Source organism: Pinus tabuliformis, chromosome 7 (assembly GCF_031772625.1).
Source record: "Pinus tabuliformis cultivar Carrire ecotype Pingquan chromosome 7, CPIR1, whole genome shotgun sequence".
In the NCBI taxonomy this organism is placed as follows: Eukaryota; Viridiplantae; Streptophyta; class Pinopsida; order Pinales; family Pinaceae; genus Pinus; species Pinus tabuliformis.
The window spans coordinates 1,004,135,606-1,004,155,391 of record NC_142293.1 but is presented as its reverse complement, the minus strand read 5'-3'; the positions used below and the strand labels follow the sequence as shown (position 1 = coordinate 1,004,155,391).

Sequence of the window (19,786 nt, the reverse complement as noted above, 5' to 3'; positions counted from 1 at the left end):
CATCAATACTAAATATCATCTGATCTGACATCATGTTGAGGCCAAAACAATCCATCTTCGCCATTGTTCCACAAATGAGAAAATTGCAGACATCTTCACCAAAGCACTTGGAAGAGAAAAGCTTGAAAGATTCAGAACGATGCTTGGACTCACCAACATCCCTTCAGATTAAGGGGGGGAATGTTGACACCTAATGCTCTGCGATTGGGTGAATGTGGAATGTGAACAGTCATCAAGAAGATGAACTGATCAGTCACATTCATATATATAACAATAGCTACCGAATGAAATAAACGAATCAGTTTTTCTACCAAGTCTAGAGTTACTCCTGGTCTGACACACCCTATGTGTGCCATCAGTTAAAGATTTATTAAGCTAAGGTATTACAGACTCATGCTAGTGTGTGTTTTGTGTTATTGAAAAAATGGATCGATCAGATTACCAATACACGGACAATAAAATGGAGAGACAACAGAGAAATACAATAAGCAACAGAAAGACACAAACAATTTTAATAAGGAGTTCACCCTATTCTCCAGGGCTATGCCTCTGGTCTAGCCTCAGTGGTGGCCTTGTTTTATTGTGTCTTTTAGCAAAGAAATTACATACAAGGACTCAATATGAGTTCTCCTGAAGCAGATTTTGCTTGGAAGGGTGGTTCTTGGGTTCCCCAAGCCACTTGGAGTACACAAACTCTTCTTCTTCCAACCAGCTCTGTGACCCTTGGTATACAGTGAAAAGAGACAAATGTGATGTTTAGTCTGGACATATTCCTCTATGGGAAGGCTTGAATCTTCAAGCTCTCTAGTGCTTGACGCTGCCTGTGATTAGCTTGGCCCTCTGATATTTTTTCTTGGCTTTACTGTTTTCTATGTTCAGTCCTCCTCTCAGGGTTCATTGTTCACTGTCTCTCTTGGTCACTTGGACTCTTCTCAATTCTAATTCCAAATCCAACTCTGACTGATTCAACTGTATATTTTCATGTCTTTAGCCATTCGATCCCTATGCCTATTTGGTTCCTCTTCTGCCTGTGTCGATTCACCTTCTGCAGCTGCGCTTGGAGTTCCCTGCATTTAGCGTCATCATGAACGCTCAGGGAGTGGCCACTTGTCCTCCTCTAAGTGGTGCGAGCATGCTTCATTGGTTCGTTTCTTCAGTTACATTGTCGATGTGTTCTTCCTCCACCATGGCAGTCAAACAGATTCCAAATCCCTTTAGGATGCGGCTTAATTCACTGTCGATTCCGCTTCCTTCCATCGGGTGCAGTCTCAGCTGTCTGATCTAGGCCCTCCAAATCCGATGCCATAAGCATGTTTCGCGCAGTTGACTTGCTCAACCAATAGCATGCGATCAACAATGATTTTCTCTCACCTCCGCCTACCACACGTCGATCGGTGTATGGAATCGCTCCGCTCTCATCCAAAACCTCTTACCATTCAAAGGTGCCCCGATCAATACCGCCGGATTCTAGAGCGCGGGTCCGGCCTCTGTAATTTAGCGCTTTTACCTTTTCCACCCGTGGTCCTCCGGTTCCCAACACAACCAAGTGCTCGAGTTTCCTCCATTTTTTCCCTATTCGCCCAACGCATCAAAATCCATCTCCATTTCCCGATCCAGGGCTACTTTTGCCTCCTCCACGGTCCCCATGGGTCTCGGTCAGCGTGCTTTGACTGAGGTCCTCATTGTTCCACGTCAGTTATCATGGTCACTGGTTCAGGGTGTTTCTGATACTGTTTTCGATTTCCTTGGAGATTTTTTTGACCTGATTCAGTCATGGTTCTTTACAGTCTTTCTATGGATCCAATTCAGATCATGTGGCCTATGGAGGAAGTGGGAGATCTATATCTCCTCATAAATTCATGCCTGCATATGCCCAACCGTCAACCATGATTAGTTTTTGACACAACCATAAAAAAAATGTAGAAGGGAATGACATCTATTAGTCGCCTCCATGTTGAGGCATCATCTCATCCCATCCGAGTAATTTTGGATCTTTGGGCATTAATGCATCCACTTCTAACCGCTGATAGAAAAACAATGGCACATGTTCTAAGATGAATGACACCAAAATGGATTTGAAACCAATTTTTTCAGATTCCCTAACTTGCACTTGGTAGGTTGGTGCTTCGTGCAAACCAAAAAACCCTCACTCTAATTGAATATTGTGGGATTCAGACACTCGATTGCATACTGGAAATGAGACTTTGTTGACTCATGCAACACTTGAGCCCCAGCTACTCAGGCCATAGTATGCAGGATTGTTCGTAGTGAGAAATTTGTAATGGTCTTTATGTTGATTTTCCCACTTTGGGTCTTTTTGGTCCCTGGACAATTACTCATAATGAGCATATTCGTGCTCTTTCTTCTAGTGTGTGAACTAGACAACTTAACCCAGTGTCCCTTTGTAGACAATCTGATAATCAAATAAATGTCGACAACCTCTATTTCAATTTCTTGATCCCCAATCATGAATAGTTGGTGATCCACATCCCACCAGCTAATCAGATGTTGCAATAACTCAGGTTGTAATATGATCCCAGGAATCCTGAATAACTTGAGTAGCCACATGCTTGTAGGGCATCAACATAATCATGATCCTGAGAAGCTTGATGGTATTCAACTTCATGTCCCCTTTCTTTCCATTGAACAATCATTTTGGACTGATTATTGTGTTGAAAATCAACAAAACAACATTTGATGAGTTTCCATGGAGACAAAATCCAAGATAAACTATTTAACATGGAGGATTTCACACAAAAAAATTACCTCGGCACTCGCATGACTTTTTATGAATTTTCTCGCGCTATAAGCGTGAAGGTATCATTGACCACAAGGTGCGCAGTGCGAGTTCGATAGGTAAAACCTGCACTGGTCACACACGATATAAATGTTTTGCAAGTCTTCCTTTCAGCCTAATATATGGATGAAATTCATGAAATGAGTATCAAAATGAATGGAAGGGAGATATCTCTTACTTGAAACAAGTGGCTTGACAAATGGTGTCAAGGATTGATCACGCTCCTTGCCTAAAAATCGAGGTAAAATGAGGTAAAAATGCTCGCAAAATTGCAAATTGGTAAAATGGTAAAAATTATTTACTCTTTCCCCTATTTATAATTTTTAAATAATATTTTTACCAAATTAAGGCATATTTCACTCATTTTTTTAGTATTTTTCCTCGAAATCAGTAATGTGTGTTTCCTTATGTAGCGACAGTTCATATATTCTTGGTGACAGTGATTTATCTTGACTAGGTCAATGAGTTTTATTTTATCACTTTTCAGACTCGTCAAAAATAAACGAAAAATAAACCCCATGGAGTCATCTTTAAGATTTTTTCTGACACTCGAAAAATGAAAAGATTGTCAATTACTTGTCACTTCAAACTCATTAAAGTAAATTAAATGACATCTACTTAGTATAAGTTTAACCCTTTTTTGGATTGAGATAAACTATTGTACGAAAAAGGAATACCTTAGTTGAACATGGCTAAGAGGTTCTCTTGGATATTTTTTTCTACCTTTTTGGGTTCAAGATACTATTTATGAAAGGGGACCTTTGGAGTCCTCTTCTTTCGCTTCTTTTTCAAACTCTATAAACATGAAAAAGATGTCGATTTTCACCTTCATCAGACCCGTAAAACTTAAACGACGTAGGATTTGTCAACATGATGAGAGAAAGTTTCTCCTTCCCATGACTTGTAAAAATTACTAGGATGGATTCATTGGAAGGATCAACTTATATGGAAAGCATATGTTATTCCCTTCAAGCTTGTGATAAATGATATATGGGGTAATCGCCAAAAATGGTGCGGGAAAAAGTGAACGTGATCATCTCTTGTATTTCGTAAAGACAACATGTCGCTCTTGAACATGACACTCATATGTTTCTCGTATCAGGTCTGGGACATCCTCACTTAGTCACTTGCCTTCCTGGGTTTGGAGAATCCATTTTTCCTCTCATCTGATTATACCATTTGATCATCATGAACTCTAATCTTATGTTTAGTAAAATGTTTCCATACTCTAGAGTCGTGTTGTCAATATGTTCAAGAGAAGTCCTATCTACAGTTCTTTACGAATTATACATTTTCTGATTTTCTTCCACAGTCCTGGATCACACCTGTCTACTCTACTAAATTCTTTTGTTTTGTGTCGATGATATGGGATTCATTGTGGCCCTCCTTTGATGGATCACTTCCTGTCGACTTCAGCCCATTATCCCAGAAGATGATCTCGAAACTCCCTTCCAATACCTTAGAGCTTGCATGGCCCAATGGCAAGTTCATCGCATTCGATGACAGGTTCACATCATCGAACTTCAATCGCATGATTCCATGGGTGTTTGACTTCATATTCATTATTGAAATTTGTGGATTGTGCTGATTGTACCTTGAGATCCATTCCCATTATTGGTGGTTTCTCTTGTTCCTATTAACGATTTACATCATTGACCGGTCAGGTGGCTTTCTATCATGTTCAACTTCGACACATCTATTCACATGTTAGAATTCGTACATTGATCGAGTTGATATGGAGCGCAAGACCCTGGATTTTGTCTGAAAAGAGCAAGGTTGCATGGAGTTATGAGTTATTCATGATTGTACACATGTTTCCTCTAGACGAATGGCTCTGACCATACAATGCATCCATATTCATGATCCTTTCTATTCAAATGGTTGTGACCATACTGAGGATCCTTACACATGATCTCGTCTATTTGGATGGTTGTGTCCATACCACAGATTCATGTATTATTAGATGCCTATTCATGTATTATTAGGCATGATCATTAGAGAAGTCAGATATGTACATATATATATATATATATATATATATATATATATATATATATATATATATATATATATATATATATATACGTATATATGTATATATATATATTCCTAATTTGCAGGTCTCCCGATGATGTTGTTCTCATCCTTACACTGACTTGTAAAGCATCTCAACCATCACTCCCTGTTCTACATTCATGCTTTAGGGTGCATCTCTTACACAGTACTTTGTCACACATATTTTTCATTTCCTATTCCATATCCCGAAGTCCAAAAACATTGACAACTATGCAACATATCCATCATGATTTACAAACCAAAACCTCCCTCAAGAATCAAAGCAAAACTACCCCGAATCCATTTTGAAGAAGGTTAACTAAAAATCTAAATTTTAGCATCAGTGCATTTTGCTGCACTGTCTACCCATACTGATGGAAGGTTGCACAATTATACCCTAGCGGTGCTAGCACAGGTTTGATATGAAAACCCGCACTGAATGTCTTCTAGCAAGTTTTCCCAAACTGGAGGAGAAGCTTCGTACAGTAGAAACTTCAAGAACAATGATATGGATATTGGTTGTTGCTGATATGGTCGAGCTATCCCATTTGGACCTTTTGATATTATCATCATATCATTTCCCCTTGAGATATGGACCTCCCTCCCTCCTTTGTCGATCCCTAAATCCCTATCCTTTCCTAAAAATTCACTCCCTTCCATCCCCAAATGGTTGGTCATTGATTACTTCATCCCTATGTTGAGATTATGCTTACATGCTACCCATTCTAACTTGGAGAAGGAGTTCTTGAAGAGTCTTTGCTTGGACTTGGACATCCACCAGAAGGAGGTCTCCAACATCAAGGCATATGTTGTATGATTCCCTTTTTATCTTATTAATATATACATCTCATGTTCACTTTCCACAATTGTGTAAATGTTTATGATTTTATCTTAATACTCCTTGATCTATTAAGTAGTGTATGTTTTATGTATTCCATATATGCTATTCAACCTTGTATTTCTCTTTGATCTTTCTTGTAGGTACTCGAACATGAAGAACAAGTAAGAAGCAAAGGATTCAAATTCAACTCCAAAGGATTCATAAATTAGAATCAGAGCGACGTAGGTCACTCTATCTCTGCATTTGTTAACCATAAGCTAACAAATTGTATGTTAGTTTTTTGCTAGACCCACTCATTGGGATAGAGAGATCACCTTTGTCTGTAGAGGGGATTTAAATTCAAAACACCTTTCTACAATGAGATTCTAGCATTAACAATATAAACAAAAAAATAAACATGAATATAGCAATTGAACTTTATGATATAGATAAATATTTTGACTATATCTTTAAGTCTGATCCCAAGATATATAAATAGATAGAAAATCAGATTGGGAAAACACTACATCCATGTCAAACATCCATGATATGGAGAAGGAAATCTTAATCCAACTATTGCAGATAAAGGACAACAATGTATTTTTCTCCTCCTATGGAGTATAGTGAGACATTTTGTTGTTTATTATGCTTGGATGCCTATAAATGAAATAAAACAAGCTATATAAAAAATAATAAAGATTACCACATGGCATTGACCTTAATCACACCATAAAATAACGCTAAAATAATTGTCCAATTTTGTATTTCTTAAAATACTTTTGAAACTTATATGGACATATAAAGAAATTGGCAGTTGGACTTGAGTGATGGAGAATATGACATTTATTCATATTTAACATAATAAAGATATAATAATAAAATAGATGAGTAAAACCATGCACTATATGATGTGAAAAGCATGCAGAAATAATTACATTATGTGAGGTTTGTAATTCAATATCACAAATATATAGCAATGGTTTTTGCCCAGGTAACCAGGGCCCTCAAAATGAAATTAAAACACAATAGTTTCATCCCATTGGACTTGAATTAGCAACCTTAAATGAAAGGAGGCATACAGAAAAAGAAAACAAAACCCTTCAAAGTAGGCAAAGTAATAGTTAAATCGACCTATGAGGTGTGCAGTGTGAGCAAGTCACATTAATACTGATTATCGATAAGTCTCAGTGGAGCAGTGAACTGACTCAAACTCTAGGAAGGAATAGGTAACTGACTTGGAATTCAGAATAGCCGAGGGTCAGTGACGACTGCGCTTTTTGGTTTGGACGTGAATGAGCTAGCATAGGAATATTTAAAATACCTGCATTACAGAGGAGTTAAAATACCTGCATTACAGAGGAGACCGAGTAAGACTCCTATAGGATGAAAATTAGACTAACATGATAAATGCATTATATAAATAAAACAAGATTTCACCTAGTTTACGGAGTCAAGGTATGCTCCCACCCATACCTGCATAATAGGAAGAAATATGTTAGTTGCTGGTGAGAAAACCTTAACACCCATAAATGACAATGGTAAATTAAAGAATAATAACCAAGTGAAAACTATCGTGGGGAAGGGCTAACCACCAGAGGTATCCATGAATTCCAGAACAATTGCACGCAATGGAAAAACCCTACAAAGAAACAAATTTAACAGGGGAGGGGTTGGTTACAAACCTTTATTCTACATAATACCAGAAAGGCATTTGTTTTAACAAAGAAAACCACCAGAGCACACCCAAAATAATTACTTTCCTTTCCTAGACTTAGAATTGTTAAATGAGGCCAGCCTCAGTCCTATTATCGTTCGTGCACCAGAATAGAGACAATCATGAGGATCCATCATAGTAAAGGCAAACGTAATCACTTAGAAAAACACTTCTATTAGAAATTCCTAATTTCTAAATTGTAACCCAACCACCATTACAATGTAATTCTTTACCATACCCTAAGGAAAAATATAAGCAAACAAACTAGAGGATTATAGGAGCTATACTTACACATTCTTCCAGTGTCTGAGTGCCACGAAGTTGGGGGGATTATTCTCCTATGTTTTCTGTAAAAGGAAGAAGAGAACACGAACGTAGAAAAAACCCAGTTGATTGAGCAAGAATAAATTGAGATTGGGAAAAAAAAAATTAACCAGAAAGAAACCATGAAATACCACCTCTGAATAAATGAAAAATAACCGTGATGGAACAGTCTCCCAAAGTTGGGCTTCACACCAGATGAAGTCGCCAAGCGTATTGGCGTCAACCAAGGAGAAAATATTAAAAATTTGAGCTAAGAGGTGGGAACCAGCCACATAAATACTATAGAATAAAAAGGATGAAACCCATCGGAAAGACAAACAAACCACCTATAAGAACGCTGAGAATGACCCATGATGGAGGAATGTGGAGTTTTGCTATGGTTCATGATCTTAGTGCATTCACAAAAGGCCAAATTCTGAGTAGGGACAGAGAGGGGTGGAGCGATGCCATCAGACAGAGAGAACAACAATGAAAATGGCTCATAAACTAAGCAGTTAGGGTTTCAAAAGGGTTTAGGGTTCGTAGGTGAATTGTGACCTTTTATTTTCACCACTTCACCTCAATCGTCCAGATGCTACTACAACGGTCACATGGTGTCCATGTGACAGAGGCAGGTGTGGTGAAAGTCTATTAGTTGGTTAACCTCCCAAAGATAAGTGGTACAGTCAGTATGGGAGTTAACGACGAAATTATGAATGTTGCTTAACCTCAATACATAGAAATTTGATAGTTAAATATATGAAGAAGCAAATCATAAGGTATGGTATAACGTCTAGTAGGTGCACTCCTTATAGCTATACCAAATGAGATAATATTATTAGTCTTATATGGATAAGAGGGTATCCCCCTCATATACATTCAATGTTTATACTAAACTTGGAAAATAAGGTAGATCTCTTAAATACAGAGTGAAAGGGAATACTTGGCTAAGACCATGTAACAATGATAACTTTCTAGGGACAAATATAAAGGCACATACGTTATGACATTATCATGGAATAAAACCGACAAAAGGCATGTATCCTTAAACTAGCTCGAGGAGTTATGACTAACATACTGTTCATTATAAGAGAGTAAGGGAATAATAAAATGTGACGATATAGACCTGAAATCCATTCATATATAGTGAGAGAAATACAAACATGAGGATGGATGTATTTAATACCACGAATTGGAAATTAACCGCCTGGTCTGGTATATATATACCTATTATATATACAAAAAGGTGTATTTATTGCCTAAAGACATGTCAACCATAACTTGAGAAAAGAAATTTAACATTTTAGGTTAATTAAGGAAGTTCAAATGCTCTCAATTAAAGATGAGGGAGACATAATCATTTATTATGAATAAGAGCAACAATTTTATTAGTTTTGGAAAAAAACCAAATCACACCATGTCTTGGACCAATATGAGTATGTTCCAGGGTTACAACAAAGACTTAGATAAGACAAGGTATAAGGATTTATGAAGACATTCAAGTCGCTAATGTTTAAATATATGGACTGCAATCTACATTATCACAAAAAAAATAAAAAAATAAAAAAGTTTATTGTATGAAATCTAGGTATATTAAAGATGATATCAAAACCCTAGGTTCAACCATTTTACCTAATGGGATCTATTGTAAAACTAAGTATGATTTCATATGATTTATTTTATGCTATTGTAGCCTCATCTACAAGATTTTGTATGAGAATATCATAGTGCTTAAGACGACGAATAAATTGTTGGATCTACGTATATTATAGTAGTAGCCAAAGATATATAATTGTTTCTAGATTTTTTTGGACATTCAAAAGTTATCGTTGTTGAAGAATAAGTTTCTCAGTTGCTCTATGTATTAGGTCATTCTTCCGGAGCTAGAGAAGTATTCTAGGACCAACCTATAGATGTCAGGGAAAATCTTCTATTGGTTGGAAAAGATGCATCAAAGAGCATAGGAACAACCCATAGTTATTATTCAACAATCCATGATTCTACTAGTTTATGAAAGATCGACAACAACAAAGTTGAAGGAGTGCAAATCCTGCACTTGTTGTGTATCCAGTCTAGTTATGTCTGACCAAGTTCCTTTGGTTGATCTCAATTTGTTCTGATTGACTCTTTATCATTCAACTTGGTAGAATGTTGTGTGGAAGGATATGCATGAAGAGGTAAAGATCATGTTCCCTTATTGTGCAACACCATGAAAGGTTCTACTCCATTTTTCTCTAGGTTTATGCTTTAACTCAATGGCAAAGTCTAGATTTTCAATTACCAATGCAACCACATTTATGCTTCAACTGATTGTTCACAAAGTGATCCTTGCTTCCTTAGGAATGAGACACTTAGTACTCTATAAAGCTAATGGAAAGAATGAGTGGCACTTTTTTTTGTGCATAACTTCAGGTTTGACGATGATTTATTATAAGCCTACTAATCAAAGTTAATGGAATGTTGTCTCTAAGAATCATCCTTATTGCCACTCTGAAATAAATGGTAGGAGTAACCCATACGAAAAAAGTTGTAGTAAACATAATTTGGTCTATATGGGCGGATTGTAATAATTGTGGAATGGTGAACTACACAAACAAACTACTTAAGTTGTGTGTGAATAGGAGTTGGGAAAATAATAGTGGAAATCAACAAAATTCCACATCATTGATGCTACTCAAATGTTATTCCCTGCCTACAATATAAGATACTCTAGTCTTATGAGTTAGGAAAAGAAATGAAGAGGAAAATATATAGTAACCTACTTCTCTACATAAAACATTAAGTTTCAAATTCAATCCTATAGGATAGGGTACACACAAAATTGTAAGAAGACTTTGACATGGATTGGTAACCTATAAAAGTTCTTCCTCTGTTTAAACATATTTAACATCAGATGAAGAAAGATTCAACATGAGAAAAGACAAATGTCAAGTATCTACTATATAAGTGGTATATAAGCAAGACAAGATAGAATATTACTGAAAATTGTGGTAAATGGATAAAGTAATCACAAAAATAAGAAAGTATATAAACCAATTATAGACTATCAAGTTGAGAACAGTTGTCATACTGATATTTGAAGAGCCCAAGGAAGCTATAAAAACACAATGGCATTGAAAGAGAGTGTTGAAATGATGAATAAACCATTAGCCTTACATATGAATAAATAAGGTAAAACAAACCAAAGATGAAACCAAGACTGAAAAAATGATGTTTCTCCAGTGAAATTGAATAGACCATGAAAAGAGTGAAGAAATCTTTGAGTGGTAATTAATATTCAATATAAAAACCTTGTAGGATTAGAGATTAGTATTTTGGTTTCGTCAGAAACTTCATAAATTAGATGCCTATTGAACTAAAATGACTATAAATTGGTGGATTTTAATGATATCACCATGAAAACTAGAAATCCTAATAAGAATTATTGGAGAAGCCTAATAGAACTTAAAATGAAAATTGCTAAATGGTGCAATCCAAATTATACAAGTCAAGGGAGGGAGGTAAAGTAAAAATGAGTATTAAAGATATGTGAAAGTACACTCAATGCTTAAACTCTGAAGTTTAAATGTATCAAAATATCCCTTATTCATGTATGTTGGTATTGTGAATTCCTTATTTATGTCCTCATACTTTTTTCAGTTTATTAAAGGATATGGAAATAATGGCAGAACCATAAGAATGGACTTGACTAGGTCCACCTTAAACTGAAACTAGAAAGATATAACCATGGAAGTGGCTAAGATAGTAGGTTATCCTACACTTAGGTATGCATGACAGATGTATATTTGATACAATGGTATCAAAATAAAAGCATAAGATAAAATGATGGAAGTAGTCCATTAATTATTATTTTCTCTTTGAAAGCAATATGAAAGGAAAAGTGGAAATTCCATATTTGAAATGTTGCATTCAATAATGGCCATGTCACTAGTATAACCATGAATTAATGTACGAAAATGATCTATGCTATTGATGTGATGCTATATGAAGTTTAATGGCCCTGTTTGGATGCATATGGATAGCTTTTTGGGTGCAGGTGAAATGTAGGAAGCACATGTCTAGCATGTATGGAAACGTGCTAGAAAAGGAGCATGAAATAAATGTAAGGGTATGCGGACTTTAGAGTTGATCCATTGGAAAAAATAAAGTGAAGTGGACACACTTGGTACTGAAGTGACGGGTGTAGGAATGAAATATAGGAGGCATCCCATTGTTATATTTAGAAAAGATGGAATTTCTCTGATAGTACAGAGAATTCAACAAAATATTAAAAATTCACAGGAACGACATAGAATATATGCGGAAAAAAAGGGAACACTCAGGAAATTCAAAATTGGGGATCATGTTTATTTGAGGGGAAAACCAAGGAAACATACCTTAAGAATGGGAACATGTCCAAAGTTAGCACCAATATTTTATGGGCCATTCAAAATTCTAGATAGAATTGGACCAATAGTTTATCAATTAGCATTACCGAGTAATTTTATAGCTCATAATGTTTTCATGTATTGTTACTTAAGAAATATGTACATGATAACTCTCACATACTTGATTGGAAAATGTTACAGGTGGAACCCAAAGGAGACTTTATGGCATAACCTCTCTATTATCCTAGATTGAAAAGAGATTTGGCTCCAAAATCGAATCATTGTTCGGGTTGAAGTACAATGGAAGATTTTTACTCCCAAAGAGGCTACATGGGAGTGGGAATATGAAATGGAGAATAATTATCCAACATTGTTCCTGAGGGAAGTAACTAGGGAATAAAAATTGAGGACAATGTGAATTAAAAGGGGGGAAGAATGTAATACTCCTTCATTTTTGTAATTTGTTTTCTTTGTTCAAACTGAATGATGTTAGTAGGAATGGCAGTAAATCCATGAAGTATATTGAAAGGTTTATGTAAATAAATAAATAATTTTATTAATAAATAAATAAAGGGAATTGAAGTACTTGGGAATGAAACACTTGAATATGAGATTCTTTCCAAAGAAAAAAATAAAAAATCTCATTGGTAAATGAGATTAGGATAATTATTTCATGATAAGGATTCTAGATAAGATTCTAGATAAGTTTTAATGGATAGGAGAGAAAAATCCATTAAATCACTTAGCTGGGGAAATATGCTAATCTTGGATAAGCATAAAGCGTCATGGGAGAGAAAGGCAGGCTTTTATGGAAAAGCCTAGGAAATTGGATAAAAAGGACCACAAAAGTACGACGTTGATGAAGGAAATTAATCATGAAAGAAGGAAATACCTATTGAAGGGATCAATAGAGGTTGTTGATTCCCTGGCAAGGGAATCTCAGCTCAAGGGTGAACTGGAGGATTACAGTTCTAGTTTGGGTTGCAAGATGTGAAGTTTCCAAGTGCGGTCTCATTAATGATACCGTCATATTATCTGTTGATTTATTTCCTCAGTGTGAAAAATTGTAAGAATATGTTATACTCTAAAATAATTTTGGTTATAAATATATGTGTATCTCAAATTTGAATTTTACTGTAATCTATAGTTCTAATTCTAAGAATTCTATTATATTCTGTGATGTTAAGTTCTGAGAATTTTACTGTATTCTATGACTTTAATTCTAAAGTTAGATCGGTTTGGGAATGGTATATATTTTTAATATGTATGTATTTTGTATTGGGAATAATGTGGGGATGGAACCTGGTTTAGTCACATGATGCATGGATCTGTTATTAGTACTTTTATTTATTGTAAAAAATAAATAAAATTATAAGACAGTTGACTAAGTGTGATAGCCAAAGAGAGTTAGATTGTGAAGAGACAAAATATTAAATAGTAGTAATACCACAAGAATCAATTTGGGGAAGACGATATAGAAATCAATATATTTTTTAAATTTTATGGAGTGAATGTCCAGATTGCGGAAACTTTCTCACTGCAAGAATATAACTGCTCGCACTGAGGGTTAAGAGTTAAAAATTACAGAAGAGAGGAGATGCAGGGGTAAGTTATACAAATAAAAATAACTTACTAAAATATTTATTTAATCTAACAAGGTATACTAGTAGTTAAAATCATAATTTGGCATACAATGATAGTAATTACCTTTCCGTAATGAGATTCTAGCATGAACGATATAAAAAAACAATAAACATTTATACAGTAATTGTAATGTATGATGTAGATAAATCTTCTGACTATATATTTAATTCTCATCCAAACATATATAAATAGATAGAATATCAGATTGGGAAAACATTCCATCCATGTCAAACATATACAATACGGAGAACAAAATCTTAATACAACTATTGCGGATAAAGAAAAAAAATTCCTTTTTCTCCTCCTATAGAGTATAGCAAGATGTTTTTTTATTATTCTTGGATGCCTATATATGAAATAAAACAAACTATATAGAAAACAAGGTGGGCTGCGAAGCAGCTAGTCCCTGCACATAGTTCTTCGTGTACTCGGCAAGCCTCTAAAGAGAGTGAGACATTATTGAAATGTGCTTGGGACAAATTACAGAAAGCAGATCTTGAACTGAAAGAAAAAGATCAAAAGGTCCATGAAAGAAAAAGATCAAAAGGTCCATGAAATGATCGTATCCTAGCAAGCAATTGAGGTTACCAAGGCCAGGGTAGAATCAGAAAAGCAGCGACTTATGGCTGTAGCAGATCAGGCATTGTCAACTTGTTCAGAAAAGGAACAAGAACTCTATATTGCACAAAAACAATTAGCATGCATTCGAGTCAGCTGATGCTCATTGTAAGATTTCTGATAAGGAAAATGAGCTCTCATCTTTGCATGCTATGTTAAATGAAATTCAGCTGAAGCTACAATCAACAGAGGACAAAGTGGATGCTCTGTCTTTGTTACTTAATGATTTTGAATGTTCTGAAGAACACTGGAGAAGTGAAAGGGAGAGTCTCTCTTCTAAGGTTGAGCTTCTGCATACTGCCCTTGTTGAAAAGGAGAAAGAGGTGGAAATTCTTCAAAATCAGCAAGTTACACAAGTTTCAGAAGCTGTTCCACGGTCTACTTTGAAGGAAGATCAAAATGGAGATATCAAGTCAGAACTGGAGAGAATGAAATTGGAGTCTCAAAATCTCAAAGAAAATCTCTTTGAGAAAGATGAAACTATTTTATCTGTAAGAAAAGAAATGGAAGCTGCTCTAGCAAGCTTAAAGGAAGCTGAGATGGAGATGGAAAGAACAATAGATGAAAAAGAGGAACTGAGGAAGGCTGAGAAGCAGGGAAGGCATAAAATTGAATCCCTTATTACTGAGATTAAGCATTTGCAAGATCAGGTAAATCATAGAGAAAAAGAACTTAAACTACTGCAGTTGGAGTTCCTTGCCTAAGTGCTTCATTAATCCGATATAGGGTAGTTCAAAGAACCAAAAAAGCTTTTCAGAAAAAGGAAGAGCAATTTGTGTCAATGCAAGAGCAGATGCACATGAATTTGCAAGAAACCAACAGGCCATAACCAGTAACAGCCAGTTGCACTGATCACATATCTACGAACTGGGTTCGAACCCACATGCCTAAAAGCACCAAATTCATGGCTTGAAGAAATTATGTCCATTATGACTGAAAAAGGTAGTGCTGCATTGGTTTTGCATACTTGCCAAGTAGAGGCACTATTAGGAAAGCTGAAAGCACTACACACAGAGATTGATTCTCTTAATGTAAAACTACATGAATCCAACAGAAACATATTTCAGTTGGAGGAGAATAACATGATCTTAAGAGGAGAAGTTGATATGTCTTGCAGTTTGGGCACCAAATTAGAACACACTGCTTGAAGAACTGCCAATAAATGAAACTTTGAATGTTTTGTCTACTGGTAATCAAAGGGGGGGTTACTCCATCAAATTGTTATAAAACACTGGTAATCAAAGGGGGGGTTACTCCATCAAATTGTTACAAGTATATTGTTTCTCTTTCTTATCCTGGCATTTAAGACAAAAGAAAATGACTTATTTTGCTAAGCTACTGCATCAGCGGCAGAGAAAAGAGCAGTGGTCCGTTTCCAGAAAGCATCAGTGGGACAAATTACAGAAAGCAGATCTTGAGCTGAAAGAGAAAGATCAAAAGGTCCATGAAATGATCGTATCCTAGCAAGCAATTGAGGTTACCAAGGCCAGGGTAGAATCAGAAAAGCAGCAACTTATGGCTGTAGCAGATCAGGCATTGTCAACTTGTTCAGAAAAGGAACAAGAACTCTATATTGCACAAAAACAATTAGCATGCATTCGAGTCAGCTGATGCTCATTGTAAGATTTCTGATAAGGAAAATGAGCTCTCATCTTTGCATGCTATGTTAAATGAAATTCAGCTGAAGTTACGGCTTTAGAACAAAGTAATGTGAAAGCTGCTGAGATGACACCAGCAGTTGAAGAGAAGACCTTGCAAATCTGATCCTTGAATCGCTTCTTCAGGTAAGGCCGTTGTCGACTCCAGAAATGGCACATTCGGAAGCGAGTCATGGAGGAAAGAGCTCTCAGAAACTGGTGAGTTTCTTTTACACTCAATTCTTCAACAAGATGGGAGTTTGGGTGAAATTCTAGATTCGGCCCTAATACAAGAAGGGGATCTTCTGGCAATCTTAAAGGGACTATGTGAATTTAGAGAATGGAAGAAGGCCCTAGATGTATTTGAATGGATAAGAAACCACGAGGATCACAAGCCAAATGCACAAACAATTGCAGTCATGATCAGGATTTTAGGCATAGAGGCTCAATGCTCTAAAGCAACTGACTTGTTTCATAATCTTCCCCTAGAAGGTTATCCGATGAATGCCTATACCTATACCTCTTTAATTTCTACTTATTCCCGGAATCTTATGTACAGAGAAGCGATCTCTCTGTTCAAGAGAATGGAGGAAGGTGGATGTGAACCAAATGTTGTCACCTACAATGTAATGCTTGATGTATACGGCAAGATGGGTAATTCTTGGAACAAAGTTGTATCACTTTTTGAGCAGATGAAAACTCGGGGAATTAAGCCTGATGAATGCACCTACAATACCATTATAGCTGCCTGTGGCAGAGGAGAGCTGTGTGAAGAAGCATCCAATATTTTCAAAGAGATGAAGGCAGAGGGATGTCCCCCGGGTAGAATCACATACAATGCTCTTCTTAATGTCTATGGAAAAGCAGGGTTGCATGGAGAAGCTCTCAAAATTTTGACAGAAATGGAGAGCAGCAAAGAGTGCCAACCTGATACTGTCACCTATAACGAATTGATTTCAGCTTACTGTACTGCTGGATTCTGTAATGAAGCTGCTGCTTTGATGGATACAATGGTAAATAAAGGAGTGGAGCCTGATGTTTTTACATACACAATCCTGATATCTGCATTTGGGAAAGAAGGAAGAGAGGAGAAAGCCTTGGAGTTCTTCACACAGATGAAGAATGCAGGTTGTCATCCCTAATCTGTGCACTTTCAATGCTATCATTGCAATGTACGGAAAAAAGGCAAAATTCCAAAAGATGATGTTAGTGTTTGATAAAATGAAGTCTAGTGGCTATAACCCTGATCGAGTCACGTGGAATACTATGGTGGCTGTGTGTGGTATTGTGGCCGCGGGATTTCACTGTGCGCCCGCCGGTGCCCGCGTGTCAGCCAGGTCCTTCACGAACTCATCCCTGCGGAACTGAGCTTTCTCTACTATTCTTTGAACAGCGAATGAATCCCCACGTCCTCCTGTGGTCTGTCGAAACCTGCGAATGGTTTTGTGAGAAGAAGTCCCCATACTGCAGTCCTGAGCACTACAACGATGGCCAAGCCCAGAAACCCTTTTTTCTTCCTACTCTGGAAGCTGGAATCAAGAACATACCCAATTGCCACAGATCCGAACGTCTGTGCGCCCCAGTAAAACACATTGTTGAACCCTCTGGTCCTCACCGTAAAGAGTTTTCCATTGACGTTATTGAATTGATAAGTGTAAAAGAAGTTGCAGGCCCATGAAGCAGGGACGAGCAGTAGCATTTTCCAGTTGAAGAATAGCTTGAGAATTTCCATGGCCTCGGTGCTTACATTGGAATACTTAATCAGAGTAGCCCTGCTTCCATCGCTCCTGACCACTTTTTTGGGTGGAAGCAAGGCCAAACTCAGAAAAGCCCCAGTGGCCATGAAGCACATGAAGGCTATATAGGTCCCGTCGCTCACGGACTCGGCCGTGCTGTGATAATTCAATATAAAGGGAACGAAACCGCCTATGACTCCTCCCAGATTGAATATACTCCAGAACAGAGAAATGTATCTGCCCTTCTTGTCCTCTAGGACCCCAGAGAATCTATTAAGGCGCTTACTGATGGCTTGACTTATATCCCTGGGTGGGTATAGGGCCGGGCAAAGCTCTTTCGGCGGGCTGGCTTGCTGGTACCGCTCTTGCTATAATAGCTAGCTGGGATCGATGGCTTTGGATTGCTGGCTAGTGGCCTTTTACAGGCTTGCATTCTAGCTTTCAGGCCATAGCAATCCGCCTCCCACGCCCAGAACGCCACCTGCAATAACAGCAAACGTCTCGGTCTGATGATGATTGTCGTAGAGAAAGGAACCGACATAGAGGACATAAGTGCAGCAGCCAACGAAGAGGGTCGCGTGAGGGCCGAGGAGGTTGTAAATCCCACCACCCAAAATGCCGAACACTGCGAACGTCGTGTACAGGGCAGTGTTGGCGTCGTTCGCGGCCTGGTCGTTTTCCTGGTCGCCCCCCCCCCCCCCCCCCATTCCAGAGAGAGCGTTGAACATGCCGGGCCAGCAAAAGCAGACCAGCGCAATCAATAACACCTGAGTCACGGGGAATCGTAGCGGAACCATTTGGAAGGAGAAACTTCCTCGCCAAACTGAGCCCAAGCGCTCCAGATCTCGTAGGGTTTGTAACCGAAAGGATTAAGCTTCAGGCGGTTTCAAATCAGTGTCGGCAGCTCAAACAAACTCAGTCGAGGCTCTGAGAGAAAACCCTTATAGAACCTCATTACCCACCCGTCAATGCCAGCCGAGAGACAGCGATGCAGCTATCAATACCCTGCAACAACACGACAACACCTGTTAATAACTATAGCATATACTTTAGGAAATAACGAAATACTTTAGGAAATAACCAAAGCCGTTTACCAAATAGTGAATTAATGCTAGCATTAACACTAACAGTTGACGGTCAGGAATAACGAAAATGGCCACAATTACCAATTTAACCTATGTTCGGGCCTCTTCCGCCTCGGGAAGAGGCCAAATAAGATCACAAACGCTAAGGTCGAATCCAGACTTTGGGGATGCCTCACACGACTTTAGTATAACCGATTAATAAACTGACGGAAAAGCACCCAAGTAATGTTAAGTCGGCATTGAACGATTACAATAGTCCCTGCCGGATGCCGGATGGCAGGGACTAATAATAAATATTACCGCATGGCAATGACCTTGATCACACGATACAGTAACGATAAAATAATTGTCCAATTGTGTATTTCTTAAAATACTTTTCAAACTTATACAGACAAATACAAAAATTGGCAGTTGGACTTCAACGATGGAGAATATGACATTTATTCATATTTATAATAATTAAGATATAATAATGAAAGAGAGAAGGAGTAAAACCATGCTCTATATGATGTGAAAAGCATGTAGAAATAATCACATTGTGTGAGGTATGTAACTCAATACAATAAATATATCGCAAGGGTCTGCACCTAGGTAAGCAACGCCTTCAACATGAAACTAAAACACAACAGTTTTGTCCCATTGGACTCGAATTAGCAACCAATGAAAGAAGGTGTGCAAAAAGTAAAACCCCTTCAAAGTAGGGAAAGTAACAGTTAAATTGACCTAAGAGGCATGTGGTGCGAGCAAGTCACATTTAACCCGATTATCAAAAAGTCTCAATGGAGTAGTGAATTGACTCAAACCCCATGAAGGAAGATGTAACCGACCCAGAATTCACAATAAAGGAGCACCAGTGATGACCGTGCCTTTTGATTTGGATGCGAATGAGATAGCATAGGAATATTTAAAATACCTTCATTACAGAGGAGATCGAGTAAGACTCCTGTAAGATGAAAATTAGACAAACATGGTAAATGTGTTATAGAAACAAAACAAGATTTTACCTAGTT

The 19,786-nt window shown here is 37.3% G+C and overlaps 1 pseudogene across 1 annotated transcript; it reads right to left on the bottom strand.

The window, feature by feature from the left end:
• Nucleotides 1-6,643: 6,643 nt before the first annotated feature.
• LOC149250975 (UNC93-like protein 1 pseudogene) lies at nucleotides 6,644-18,398 on the bottom strand (annotated as a pseudogene). The gene is made up of 3 exons (XR_016265440.1): nucleotides 18,159-18,398; nucleotides 7,110-18,044; nucleotides 6,644-7,018 (listed from the first exon to the last, which is right to left on the bottom strand). The product of XR_016265440.1 is annotated as an UNC93-like protein 1 pseudogene (transcript).
• Between the last annotated feature and the right edge of the window lie 1,388 nt (nucleotides 18,399-19,786).